Consider the following 12,678-nt stretch of genomic DNA (forward strand, 5'->3'; position numbering starts at 1 on the left):
TGCCTCCCTGCCGGCGGGCGGGCGGGCGCGGCGGGGCCGGGCCGGGGGCGGGCGGAGCCGCTGGGCGGCGGGCGGGGCCGGGGAGGGCCCTGCTCGGCCCGCCCCGCCCCGCCCCGCCCGACCCCCGGCCCGGCCCCGCTTTGTCCCCGAGCAGGTGCCGCCCCGGGGCCGGCTGCCCCGTGTGCCCGCTCCCCCGCCCCGCCGGACACCCCTCCGGCTCCGGCACACGAAGCCCGGGCTGGGGCTCTGCGGGGGACAGCCGGCAGCCCCCGGGCTGGTGCGGTGCCACAGCCTGGCGCTGCCAGACCGTGCCTGCTCCGGGGAGGTGCTCCCCGGCCCCACCACAGCTGCGGGGGATGCTCCCTCGGTGGAGCTCCAGGGACGCAGCAGCAGTTTGCCCAGCAAGGGCACGCTGGTGCTGGGGCTCACCCGAAGGCAGCCAGCCTCTAGACGAAATTACTGGACATTTATAGCAACACTACGCCGAGGAGGCTCGGTGCCAAATGGGCCACCAGTCCCTTTGGATTGGTGGTCTCCATGCAGCTCTGCCCGAGGTGTGTCCCTGCTATACCAGCTGTGTTCCTGTAAGGCTAAGCTGGATCCAGGACAAGATCTTATTCCTGAGCATCTCCAACCTATAGGGTTTGCTGTAGGAGAGCACTTTGATTATAGAGGCCATGATCCCATTTGCCTGCCGGCTGCAAAAGCAAGAAGTAAGGATGTGGAAGGAAGGTTCCTTAGGACTGAAGTTAATTCCTAGTCCTTGTCACTTTGTTATTGTGCACTGTTTTTAAGGATGGTGATTTTGAAATTATAATAGAGATAGAGCGAGCCATTGGTCCTTTATGTTTTGTACATTAAAGCATTACTTTGAAATCTTTTTCCTTATTTTATTGTGTGCTGTGTCTTTCAGCAAGATACTGAATTGGATAGAGTTGCCATGTAATCATACTCTTAAGGAATTTACACATATTGTGCCATATGGCTGATTGAATACTATCTACAAGGACCTCATTGGAATTATAGGCATGCCGTAAGTCACACAACATATAGAGAAATTGTTTCGATTACGAGAGCCAATCTGTAGGGGGTAATGAATACAGCTATTATGATCCAAACCATTCAAAATGTTATTTGTGACTTCTAAAGCATGCAAGCCAGTTATTGTTCTGCTTTTTAGCAGTTCACTGAAGGGGCAGCAGACACCATTTCATATTAAACATTGCTCTGATTTTTTACACCAGAGGCAAAACAAATCTAAAAGTTTATTGTTAATTATCAAATATTTATTAGATGAGGGACAGGAAAAAAAGAGAGTTTATGAGCCGGAGAATTAGTATATTCATAAACACAAAGCTTTTCCAAATTTGTCTAAATTAAGAAGCAAAAAACCATTGTGATGCACAATTCCAGCTGCAGCGCACTGAGGTTCACTTCCTTATCCCCATACCCATGCACATTCTTGCAGAGATTTTCAACCACTTCAAATACAGCTTCAGCTGGGCTCTGGCTTATTGGTAAGTAAAATCATTAGGTCTCATTCACCTGGCCACGAGAGGACAGGTAACATAAGATGCTTGTCACAGAATGGGGTAGCCCCGTTCATCCTCAGCAGGCTGGGCACTGCAGGAGAGCACAAGCCAGCACCATACCAATGACCAGAGACCAACACTTCTGGCCGTGTCATTTCTGCCTTCCGTTTGCTACATTAGGAACAGCTCCGAGAACCGGAGTGTTTGCCAAGGGGCTGAGGAGAAGAGTGCTGTGACAGGTCACCTGACAAGAAATAAAATCATCCCTAGAGCACCCACCCCTTGTTTATCCAGTCAGAAGCAAAAGGTTCCTACTAAGGTTATGACCTTGGTTTGGTGCCAGCGAGGGGCTGCATCTGATCAGCTGCCCGTCAGCATCCCACTCAACTGAGCTAAGCAGCCATGGAAGACCAGTGAATAGCGAGGCTGTTTTTTGGAGCTAAGCGTGAAAACAAAAGGAAAATAGAAGCAATGGGAAGGACACATCACATGAAAACAACATGCAGAAAGCTGTGACTCCCTCTCAGGAAGACCAAATATCAGAATAAGAGTCTCAAGCACAAGGAGTACTAAGGCAAGACAACAGCAGCCACAGCATCACTGTGACAAGACAAGCTGAAAGTTGCAAGGATTGTGGTTTTCATTTCCTTTTTCATGGGGAAGAAAGGCCAGTAATGGTTTATCAGTATAAGAAAGGCACCCAAGAACATGCAGGGGCATTCTGGAGGTGCTGAGGAATTGCACTGCCTCAGATAGCCAAACTTTCTTGAACTCAGCCTGCCATGGGGAACTCACAGACCCAGCTGTGCTAACATTTTCACCTCTTTGTCGAGACCAGAGCCTCGAGCTCCCCGATGTCATTTTCATCCCAGGCCTTTCCAAAACATAAGCATTGAAATCGCTTCCATTCTCTTCCCATGTACACAACTGCAGCTTCTCTTTTGCCTTTAGCAGATTCAATCAAGAACCCTGAGCACCAAGCGCTCCAGCTGACGGGCTACAGCCGACGGATTGACTGCCCTTTTCCCAGGCACATGCATTTATTGGAAGCCCAGAAACAGCAAAGAACACCAGACTCTCTGAAGAAAGAACGAGTCCTTGCTGCAGGCTGAGACTGTCTTTAGGACACGCAGCTCTTCCTGCTTCCTTTGTCTGTCACCCTCTACTCACTACGTTCAGACAGGGAATTCCTCTTTCTGGGGAAAGAATCAAATTCAACAGAAATGTGCTCTGCTACTGGCCAGGCTTTATGACCCACCCAACCCATAAATAGCAACTCAGGAAGAGAGGAGAGGAGAGAGGGGAATCTGCTGAAACAACATGGAGTTCACAGGCAAGAAGGAACTCTTGGCTGACCCAAAACTCCCAGCCTGTAGCAGCCTTTGACTTTGACCATCTGCTTTAAAAAATCTGAACCATCCTTACAGCAAGCATGGAATTAATGACATGACATTAGAAAAACTGGAAATTTCAGTGTTTTTCATTATGTGTGTTGATGGTGAAAACCCATAATATCAGGGTGTGGGCGAAGAGCTGTCCAGGTTACTTCAGCCAGCAGCTAAAGAGGAGATTTGAAAGGACGGGAGGGATGATGCCACACTACAGACAATCTTTTCACTCTGGAAATCTTAACGTTCCCAGAGAAAACAGCATAGTCAGGCAACCCAAGATAACTGCAAAAGGAGACATATGCATCTTTACACAAATTTCTAGAAAGTTAAATTCTTAACCACACCCATTCCAGCCTTCAGACTATCTGGGGTTTGCTTCCCAAGGCATCAGGGGCACCCACACCTGCCTGGCTGATCAGAGGGTGAGCAGCAGCACCAGCTTGCAGCGACCAGTGAGGAAACATGCGGGAAGGTATAGCCAACATGGGCGAAACAAGACTCCTGCCACCTCCTCCCCAGAACTGGTGGCCAGCACAGACTACAAGAAAACAAAGAGGACATCGTATTAGACTGATAGTGGAATCCTTCCCACTTACCAGTAGCACTTTAGCACAGAGGATGCATTAAGGAAGAATCAATTTTTTTGGCTAACATCTATCAGTCTGCAGCTGATGCTGATATAAGGGGGCTCCTGGACCAGCTCTGAAAACCTCCCAAACGAGTTGAAGGGTTAGTGGCAGACTTAGGATTTCATTTCTCACAAGCCATCCAAGATAAAAAGCACTTAATATCATTAGACAATAATCCTCTGTTTTGCACTGCCTTTGCTGGTTATCTGTGGGCCTTTTTATCACCTGCAAATGGGCCTATCCCAGAAAAACACTTAACTATGTGATTAACCTTAAGCAGGTGATTAATCCCAGTGCTTCACTCCATTGGATAGGGGCCTGCGTTCCTGCAGCGAACCTGCAGGACTCAATAACCCAGATCCAGACATGCTTTTTTGCTGGGGAGGGAGAGGATTATAAATACCATTACATCTTCAGTTTCTCAGCTTCAAAATTCCTGTGAGATACAGCTGCGATATTTTAATGTATTTAAAATACTTCAAGATTTAAAACAACAATAAAAGTGGCCTTATAATCACATCTGCACATTTACGTCTTGATAACAAAGCCAAGACAGACTGCTCCAGGTCCACAAGCAATGCTTTTTGTGTCGCTTGTGCCACCTGTCAAGGCAAGGGAAAAGCTATGTATTTGGGTAATCCGATCAGACATCGCTCCTTAGCTACACACGCAGCCAGCCAGCACTTCTGGTGCGCTCAGAAGTCCAGTTGTGGCACCAGGACAGTTATAAACACTGTGCAAGGCTGGATATGGCAAGAGCAGTCGTTTGGACTCATAGCCACTGCTGTTACTCCCTGTGTGCCGTCTGTCCTGCCTACTGACTCCTGTCGCTTACCCTTAGAGGTGTCCGTGCGACTGCCAATAAGCAGCTACTTACTGCGGCTTCCCTAGGCCTGTGGAGGAAGCATGCTCCAGCCGCGCAGCAGGAAACTGATGCTTAACTCGGGGCTACAAAGCCCTTGCTGTTACAGGGCTGCCCTCTGCTGACTTACCCAGGATTGCACGGGCACAGCTGCTCGAAAGCGGGAGGAAAGCCAAGTCCAAGCACTGCCTTTCCCAGAAGGGCACCATCCGGGTGAGCACTCAACTCAGCAGGACCAAGCACCGCTGCACTTCGTGCCAGGGCTGCTGTGCTTCTTGCGTTCACCTGCCTCAGCTCCTGGGGATGGGAGTCGCGGCAGCCGCACTGCGTCCACGGCTGCTGGTGCATCCTGTGAGCTCCCACCAGCGACCACCTTCATGGAAGAGCATACGAGGGTCTGCAGGGACCATGGGTAAAGTCCTCCTTGCACTAAGGCTCAGTGAAGTAGCACTAAAAGGTACCACCAGTAATGGTGAATCCCTTTGACGTGCCATGCTAAGGAGCATAGCTATAAGCCTTAAAGAGACAATATTGGCCCAGTGGCCACCAGATTTTTGTATTTTGTTGAAGTACAATAAATAAAAGTCCTCCCAAGGTTTAGTTACTGGAAAATAAGATACTTTATCATAAAATGTGATTTAAGGAAATGAAACCAAGAGACATGCTGCTTCTGAAACACCTGGTGTCAATTATTTTCAGATACAGAACTTGATTTGATGGACCACAAATTTGATGGATCGCTACTCCAGTACATCTCTAAATCCCCCCTTAGTTTTTCTTAAGAGACTTTTTTTTTTTCCTGCCACAGAGAACTGGACAGAGATAAAACCTCCCCTAATCACTTCAAGTATTCTGTACACCCAGACGGTGGAAGGGAGAGGGGTCAAGACATGGTTGTTGGTGAGGGCCGTAGGAACCTACTGGGCTTACTGTACAAGTGGAGAGCGTCGACAGCTTCTGCAGAGCTGCTGCCTGCACCAGAACTTCACGAACGTGGTCATACACAGCAGCAACAGCGCTGCCTCGGCGGTCTCACTGCCCGTGCAGCTACATCGCTAACCCTAGTGAGCAGAGCATTGCAAAGACACGCTTTCCCTGGTGTGAGAACAACTTCTGGTAAATTGAGCCCACCAGAGAACACTTCAAGGGGCAGAGGTTTGGGTCTGTTCTAGTGTTTGACCACCCTGACAGGAAAAAAAAACCAACCCATTTTTTCCCATGTTTAAATGAAATTTCCTATATTTCATTTGTGCCCATTGCCTCTTATCCTTCTTGGATACCACCAAGAAGAATATGCAGTAGTCATCTTTATCCCGTCAGGAATTTATACACGCGGGTACGATCCCCCTGAGCTGCCTCTTTCCAGGCTGAACAGCCCCAGCTCTCTCAGGCTCTCCCCATGTGTCAGATGCTCCAAGCTCTTCATCATCTGAGTAGCCCTTTGCTGGAGTCTCTCCAGTATATCCATGTCTCTCTTGTACTGGGGAACTCATCAGTGCTGAAGAGAGGGGAAAGATCACCTCCTTTGAACTGCTGGCAATGCTCTTTTTCGTGTTGGCCCTCTTTTCTGCATCCTGGATTACAACTGAGCAGATGGGAGTGATGGTATGAAAGTACAGGGTTTGGTTTAAGAAGTAGAGCTGTACGGTAATGAAGCAGAATCCAGCTTTTGAGTACTCCCCTATTTACCTTCCTCTGCTTGAGGTCTTTAAAATCATTTACAGTAACTGCCACACAAGAGGATTATTAAGTTCTCGCACAACTCCCAGGAGCATCTCTCTAGCTTGGACAAAGACAGCAATTAAGAGGAGGATATACACAGCTGCTGGACATCCCACTTAAGGTCAAAATGCCATTGCTGTCTGGTCTCAGCCCAGTATTTTACAGTGTGAAAAGGCAGAAGAAAAAAGTGGTAAAACCTTCCTTGCACAGATACGCTAGGCCAAGTGGAAAACAGTATGAAGAGGTCACCATCATTCAAATAAATCTACTTCGCAATATGCTCTACAGCATGAAGTACTGCACTTAAATCAGGCCAATATAAGAATCTGCTCTTGAATATGTTTCCAGACAGCAAAAGCAAGGAGCTACAAGGGCAGCTGTATGGAACTCCTGCTCCTTGTGCAGGAACACATATGCCAGGAGTGGAGGTTGTGGCCATGGCAGGTTGGGGAGTGGTCTGGGCATTTCCAATTCTGTTTTCTGAATGCCTTGTGTAAATGTGACCCTCCAGGGTACGTGTATGACACTAGATCCATTACAGAGCTTTCCCCTGCCAGAACAATGCTTTGTCTTCACCTTGAAGACAAGAAGGCAGGAACAGGGCTGAAGTCCTGTTTTGAAGGGGATGCTTCCATAGGCAAATGTTTGATCAAGCCCAGAAGCAAGACAGGTCAAATAGGCATGAAGAACTGGTTGATTTAGGGACCTGGCTCTATCACAGTATTCAGAAGTGTGCTGATCACAGACGAGAGAACTGTAGGCAGAACAGGTTGCAGCACGATCTGGTCTAAAAGAAACTCTAATTGATACTTATTCTGGAACTCCGTGTCACTCCTGAGCAACTTTTCCACATGGAGGAATGAAATCTTGGCCAGCACCCCCACTACCCTCCCAAGTTTTGCACATCTTTCCTCAGAGGTAGAACAGTGATGGCTGGTTGGGGTTTTCCTATAGAAGGCAGTACAGTGAATTCTTCCAGGCAGCCGTCTCTCCTTCCAGACACAAAAGCTTCCCTAGCTTCAGCGACATCAGCAGAACTGACGCTGTCCTAAAGTAAAGCAGAGCACTTTTCCAGGTATGACAGCACCTCCCACCCATGTCTCACAAGACGTTCTCATGTGAGGAGGTCTGACGAGGTTAAGTCTACCTGTTGATAGCACTGATGTGGTTTTCTTATTTTTTGCCCATGACCTTTCATGCTTCACTGATGACAACATGCTTACTTCAGTTCTTCAGGATTCGGTAGGCAGATGTTATTCTCAAGGCACCCAAAGAGATCACCGTAACTGAATTGGATAATGTAACCACAGGATTTTCACACTTGTGAAAACACAGATTCATGGATTAGATTCTTAATCAAGGAAATCAAAGGTTAGCTTAGAGGAGAGAGCCTGCTGTTGCCTGACATTAAATTCACATTACAGAGGGGTTGTCAAATGCTACCTGGATTCTGAACATCTTGTAAGAATTTCCTGGGTTGGCATCGGAGCCAGAGGTTAATGGTCTTCTGTCATAAAAAAAAATCTGGGTTTGAAACAGAATGATGGAATAGAACAATGCCAGCCTGTTGTCTGGGTCTGGACTTGACTTAAAAATTATTCAGTGCTTTGAATTAGTCCAGCACCCAGTGGCTGCCCCCTTCAGACTGTATCCTATGCCACAGAAATTTATTTATGTTTACAGGCAACAGCCAGGTGCACCAAAAATAAAAAATGTGTTTTTTTTAAAAAAAACTTTTCTGGTTTAACAATAGCATTTCAGTATCAGGAAAGGTCCAAATGAGCAAAAGTGCCCAGACAGCAGATAGAAGCAATGGCTGGACAGAACTGAGCAAAGATTCCATTTTGATAACAACTTCATCCCTACGATCAATTTTCTGTATAGTTTTCCTCAGCTTAAGCTGAGTACCCATTTTGAAGTATGAGCTGTCAAGGTTACTGGCTGTTCCACAATGGATCTATTCAGGCCATGATCATTGCTCCTCAGGCAACCACTAACTTCCAGTCCAGTGCCCGATTCATTTTGTTTATCACAATGAGATCCAAAAGCCTGCCCTCCTATTGGTTGCCATATCTTTTGAATAAAGAAAAAAGCCCACCTAATCGTAATGATTTTTAGAACATCCAGCAATATTTGATAGGAAGTGTTTCTTATTCTTTCTTCAAAGCACGACAGGTCTTTAAGGTCTGTTTCTGCTCTGAATTAGCCTATTTCTCATTTGAAATCACATTTTTTCCAAGCTTGACTGCTTTAAACACAAATACCCAGTAATTTACTATGAGAAAAAAGAAAAACAAATTTAAATTTAAGTAAATGAACACATTCACTCATCAATTATTACTTGTTTCTATTATAGAGGAAATTAAAAGTAGAGAGCCAAATAGTAACTGGGAATATACTGACATGGTTTGTGGCAAGTAAGAAGCATCTTACCTACACCTGTGACAAATGACAGAAGTAGAGAAATATTATGCATTTTTGGAGGAGTCTATGTCCTCCTCAGACAACCCTAGCATCTATAGCGCACACGCTGGGGAAATACAGAACATGTTTGACACTGTGCTCACCTCCAGTACTAGAAAAATCGTCACTATGGGTACAAGCATAAAACCCACCAGCTCACCATGTAATTTGGGGAAAAACAACTCCACTGCAGTCTCAAAACCCACCTTTCACAAAATTCCCCAAAGCCAATCCAAGTACAATCTGAGTAGCACTGTGGATAATGCAGTTCAGAATATATATCTATAACATCTTGCAAGAAGTGTGACCTCAGTAAGAACTTACTGAATTTGTAGTAAGTTTTAGAAGAGTTTTTCCTGAGCAAGTACATACTGTAATAGTTAATGAGGCCTCCAACTGTCGAACCCTTTAATTGACAACAGTTTAGAGGAAGCTCCAGCAGTGCTGAGTTTGAGAAAATATTGTGCAAGGTCTTTCAGAGATTTCCATGAATCCAAGTCCTGAATCCAAGGCTAAAAGCCAGAGATCGGTGTTAAAGACACCGACCAACACTGATCCCAGCTTTGTGTCAGACCATTTAGCAGTTACTTTCATAAAAACAGAGCCTGTTGAAGAACTGAACAATTTAGACACAAATTCACCTAAGCAAAGCCCACTAGGACTAAGACAGAAATGGCATTGGGACATTTAGATATACAACCAGAGGAAGAAAGCGGAAAAAGAATGAAAGACTACAAGAAAACACTTCCTGTGAGGCTGGTCAAACACTGGGACAGGTTACCTAGGGAAACTGTGGAGTGTCCATCCCTGGAGATATTAAAAGCTCAACAGGACATGTCCATCCCTGGAGATATTAAAAGCAACTTGCTCTGACCCCGGTTGAGCAGGGGGCGTGGACTAGAGCTCCAGAAGTCTCCCTGTACCTTGAGGATTGCGTGATTCTGTAACAAACTGTTTTGATAATCACCATAATATAATGACAGCTTTTATTTCAGGAAGGTACTTAAGGATATGCTTAAATTTACGCATGAACCCTAGAAAAGTCAAAGGGGTTACAGTTACTGGAAGCACAAACTTATTTGCACAGCTCTAAGCATATGCTCATCTCTTAACTGCAGTTAAAGAAAAATTTACCCACAGGCTTAAACAAGTACTCAGGTCTTTTTCTGAATGGCCTTTTGTCTGTTCTTTTGTACGTAGCACTTGGCTTCACCAGTTTTTTGTGCTCCATTTACTTAGCATTATATTCTGATCCGATTTCCACACAGAAGCCTGAGACACTGTCACTAAAGCACATACAGGAAAAAATGACCATTTTCTAATTACGTGTAGCATCTTGGCAGCAGGCCAACGCCATTAGCAAAACACTAGGAAAGCAGAAGCCGCTATAGCAATTAGCATAAAGAACCTGGAATCACAACTCCACTACCACGTCCTCAAGAACTAGTCAACAGTTCCCTACAGCCTTCCAGTTTGTTCCCACATTCACAAAACGAAGCAATGTGCTTATATACAGTTCTCAAACAACATATATGTAACTAGAGAGAGAAAACACATAGAAAACAGACATTGACAAAACACAAATAAATTTGCATTGCTTGATATTCCAGTTAAAAGCAGCATGCAAGTTTTCTTCAGAGGATAGCAGCGTAGCATTCACTTACACTTGCAAGTTCACTTTGAATCGAGTTTGAAGAGTGGCCAGTTTCCAGCATTTTCCTGAACACACGTGCAGCAAATTGCTAATGGCAGGCATAAAAGCATACAGCAGCTTTCCCTGTTGCTGATAAGTCGATTCTGCTGTTTCTATGTCTAATGTTCTTATATTTAATAGTGTTAGCATCATGTCAGTGGCTGAGTTCAGCATTGCTTTCAGTTAAAAAATCAAAAAATCTCACCAACCAAAAGAAACAAATACCCCCACCCTTTTTAACTTGAGAAAACATGACTTGTGCAGCATTTAAAGAGCCCATTTTAGCATTATTCATCCACTTGAACTGTTGTTTTTGTCCTCTGCACATGTACTGGGCTTGATGCCCAGCACTGAAAGAGACAAAGGTAGTAGAGAAACAGCTTTGTTTCCATTCATAGCTGCTTGCTGCCAGAAGTAGCTGACAGGAGCTGGTTACAGTAGAAATTAGGCGTTGAAGGGAAGAGTTCAAGTGATCTATGACACTCCAATCAGCTCATTTTATTGATTCTTGGGAAGTGACTGAGTTAATTCAGACATCTCCTGCACTAAGGTCCTGTACAATGGCAATTCCTCACTTCTGCCTCCTGGGAATTGTCAATCATATTCTGTAAGCAAAATTTTGATTACATGGATGTCAACAACTTCTATTAAAGAACAAAAGGTTAAGTAGGCCCTGGGAAGAAGCAGTCCAGAGAGGAACCCTCCAACACAAGGGAAGTGTTTTATTTTAACAGACCTCCACCCATGCTTTGCTTGTGTTCAAAGGAACATCACTTCCAGTGCACCACCTGATGTACTTACAGGGAAGGCACTTGACTGAACAAAACAGGCTCAGCAGAGTAACTGACATTTACCTGCAACGTAACATTTACCTGCAAGGAGAACTTGGAGGCTCTAGACAAAAGCAGAACCCAGTTGTGTAAGGTACCAGACAAGCCTTAAGACCCAGTAGTGGACGAGATTAGACAGGACACAGCACCACTCAGACTGGAGTACCACTTAACTAATGCAACTTTTGGAAGGAGAGGGAAAGAGGCACTGATTTCTGAACCATTAAAAATGTGCACATAGTTCAACTGGGGAAAAAGCATAGAGAATACTAGATCACTGCAGAGGAGCACCAGAACTGAGAGTGCTAGAAGCTAAATATTGAGACAAATGGAAGTCAAACTTTGTTTACTGCCTGCAGAAGACTCTGGATAATGAAAAACAACAATAACCTTTTTTTATGATCATTCGAGTGCTTAAGGTGTTGTGTTGGACCTGTTGTTAATAGAGCTTCTGGCACCTAAAAGGAGAAACTACAGTTCAACATAGGTCTCCAAAGCAGTCATGATTTGGATCAGATATTCAAAAAACCCGAAACATTCCGATCATTAAGAGGTTACAGAGGAGACTGTTTGCATAGAACATTTAAAACAACCTGCCAAGAAGCATGCCATTAACGTTGCAGGATCCCTCCCAAAGCCCACTTAGTCCCAAATCTACACCAAACACTGCATGTTGACAGGAGCTAGGTCTTCAGTCACTCTGAAAAGCTGGGCTTGGACCCATCCTCTTATTTGTATTTCTTACCAGCTAATTAAATGCTCCCTCCTCTTGTTACTCATTACTAAATTTTGCCATTGTTATTTTAACTAAAATATGGGGAAAGCAGGACTGGGACAGCACCACACCTAAAAAAATAAGCATACCCCAAAAAAACAATGCAAAGCCCATATGCCTTTTCCTGCAGTCTGGGCTTCTAGTTCCAGAGACAGGAAGGCCATACATGCCAAAACACTAGAGGTACCTGTAAGCAAAGTGATGGTGGTTCATACCGCACAATGCAGCTTCTTAGCTTGCATTTATCACTGAACATGTAGAATATCTATAGCAAGCTCCAGAAGTGCCTGGGATCAGCTCACAGGAATCACAGTCCATTAGTCTTCTACATATATAACCTATTACAGAAACTCATTTTTGGAATCGCAAACCAAATGTCTTCTTGTGCCTTCCTCACTTGTCAATTCAGTGGAGCTCAAAGTAACAAAAAAATCTTGAAAGAGTTTAGCTTGTCTGATCTATACAGGTATTTTCAAATCTGAGTCTCAAACTTACTCCAAGTGAGTCAACTGAAAATAATTTTATATAGCGTGTACCATTTTTGTATTTATTTTGTCTGATGATATACCCCTTGCAAGTGCCTTTCTTGAAGACAATTTTACACAAAGTCATGGTCAAATTCACCTGAGTAAAAAAGAATTAAAAGAAGAGTGAGACTCATTTCCTGCCTTTCCATGCCTTCATTCTTGCACAAATGGAAAGGGAGGATTCTTTACACACTTTTGAAGTCTTCTCCTTACACTAAACTATCATATAACTACTCTTAATTCTGCTTAATATC

The sequence above is a fragment of the Calonectris borealis genome, chromosome 13, assembly GCF_964195595.1.
Source record: "Calonectris borealis chromosome 13, bCalBor7.hap1.2, whole genome shotgun sequence".
NCBI lineage: Eukaryota > Metazoa > Chordata > Aves > Procellariiformes > Procellariidae > Calonectris > Calonectris borealis.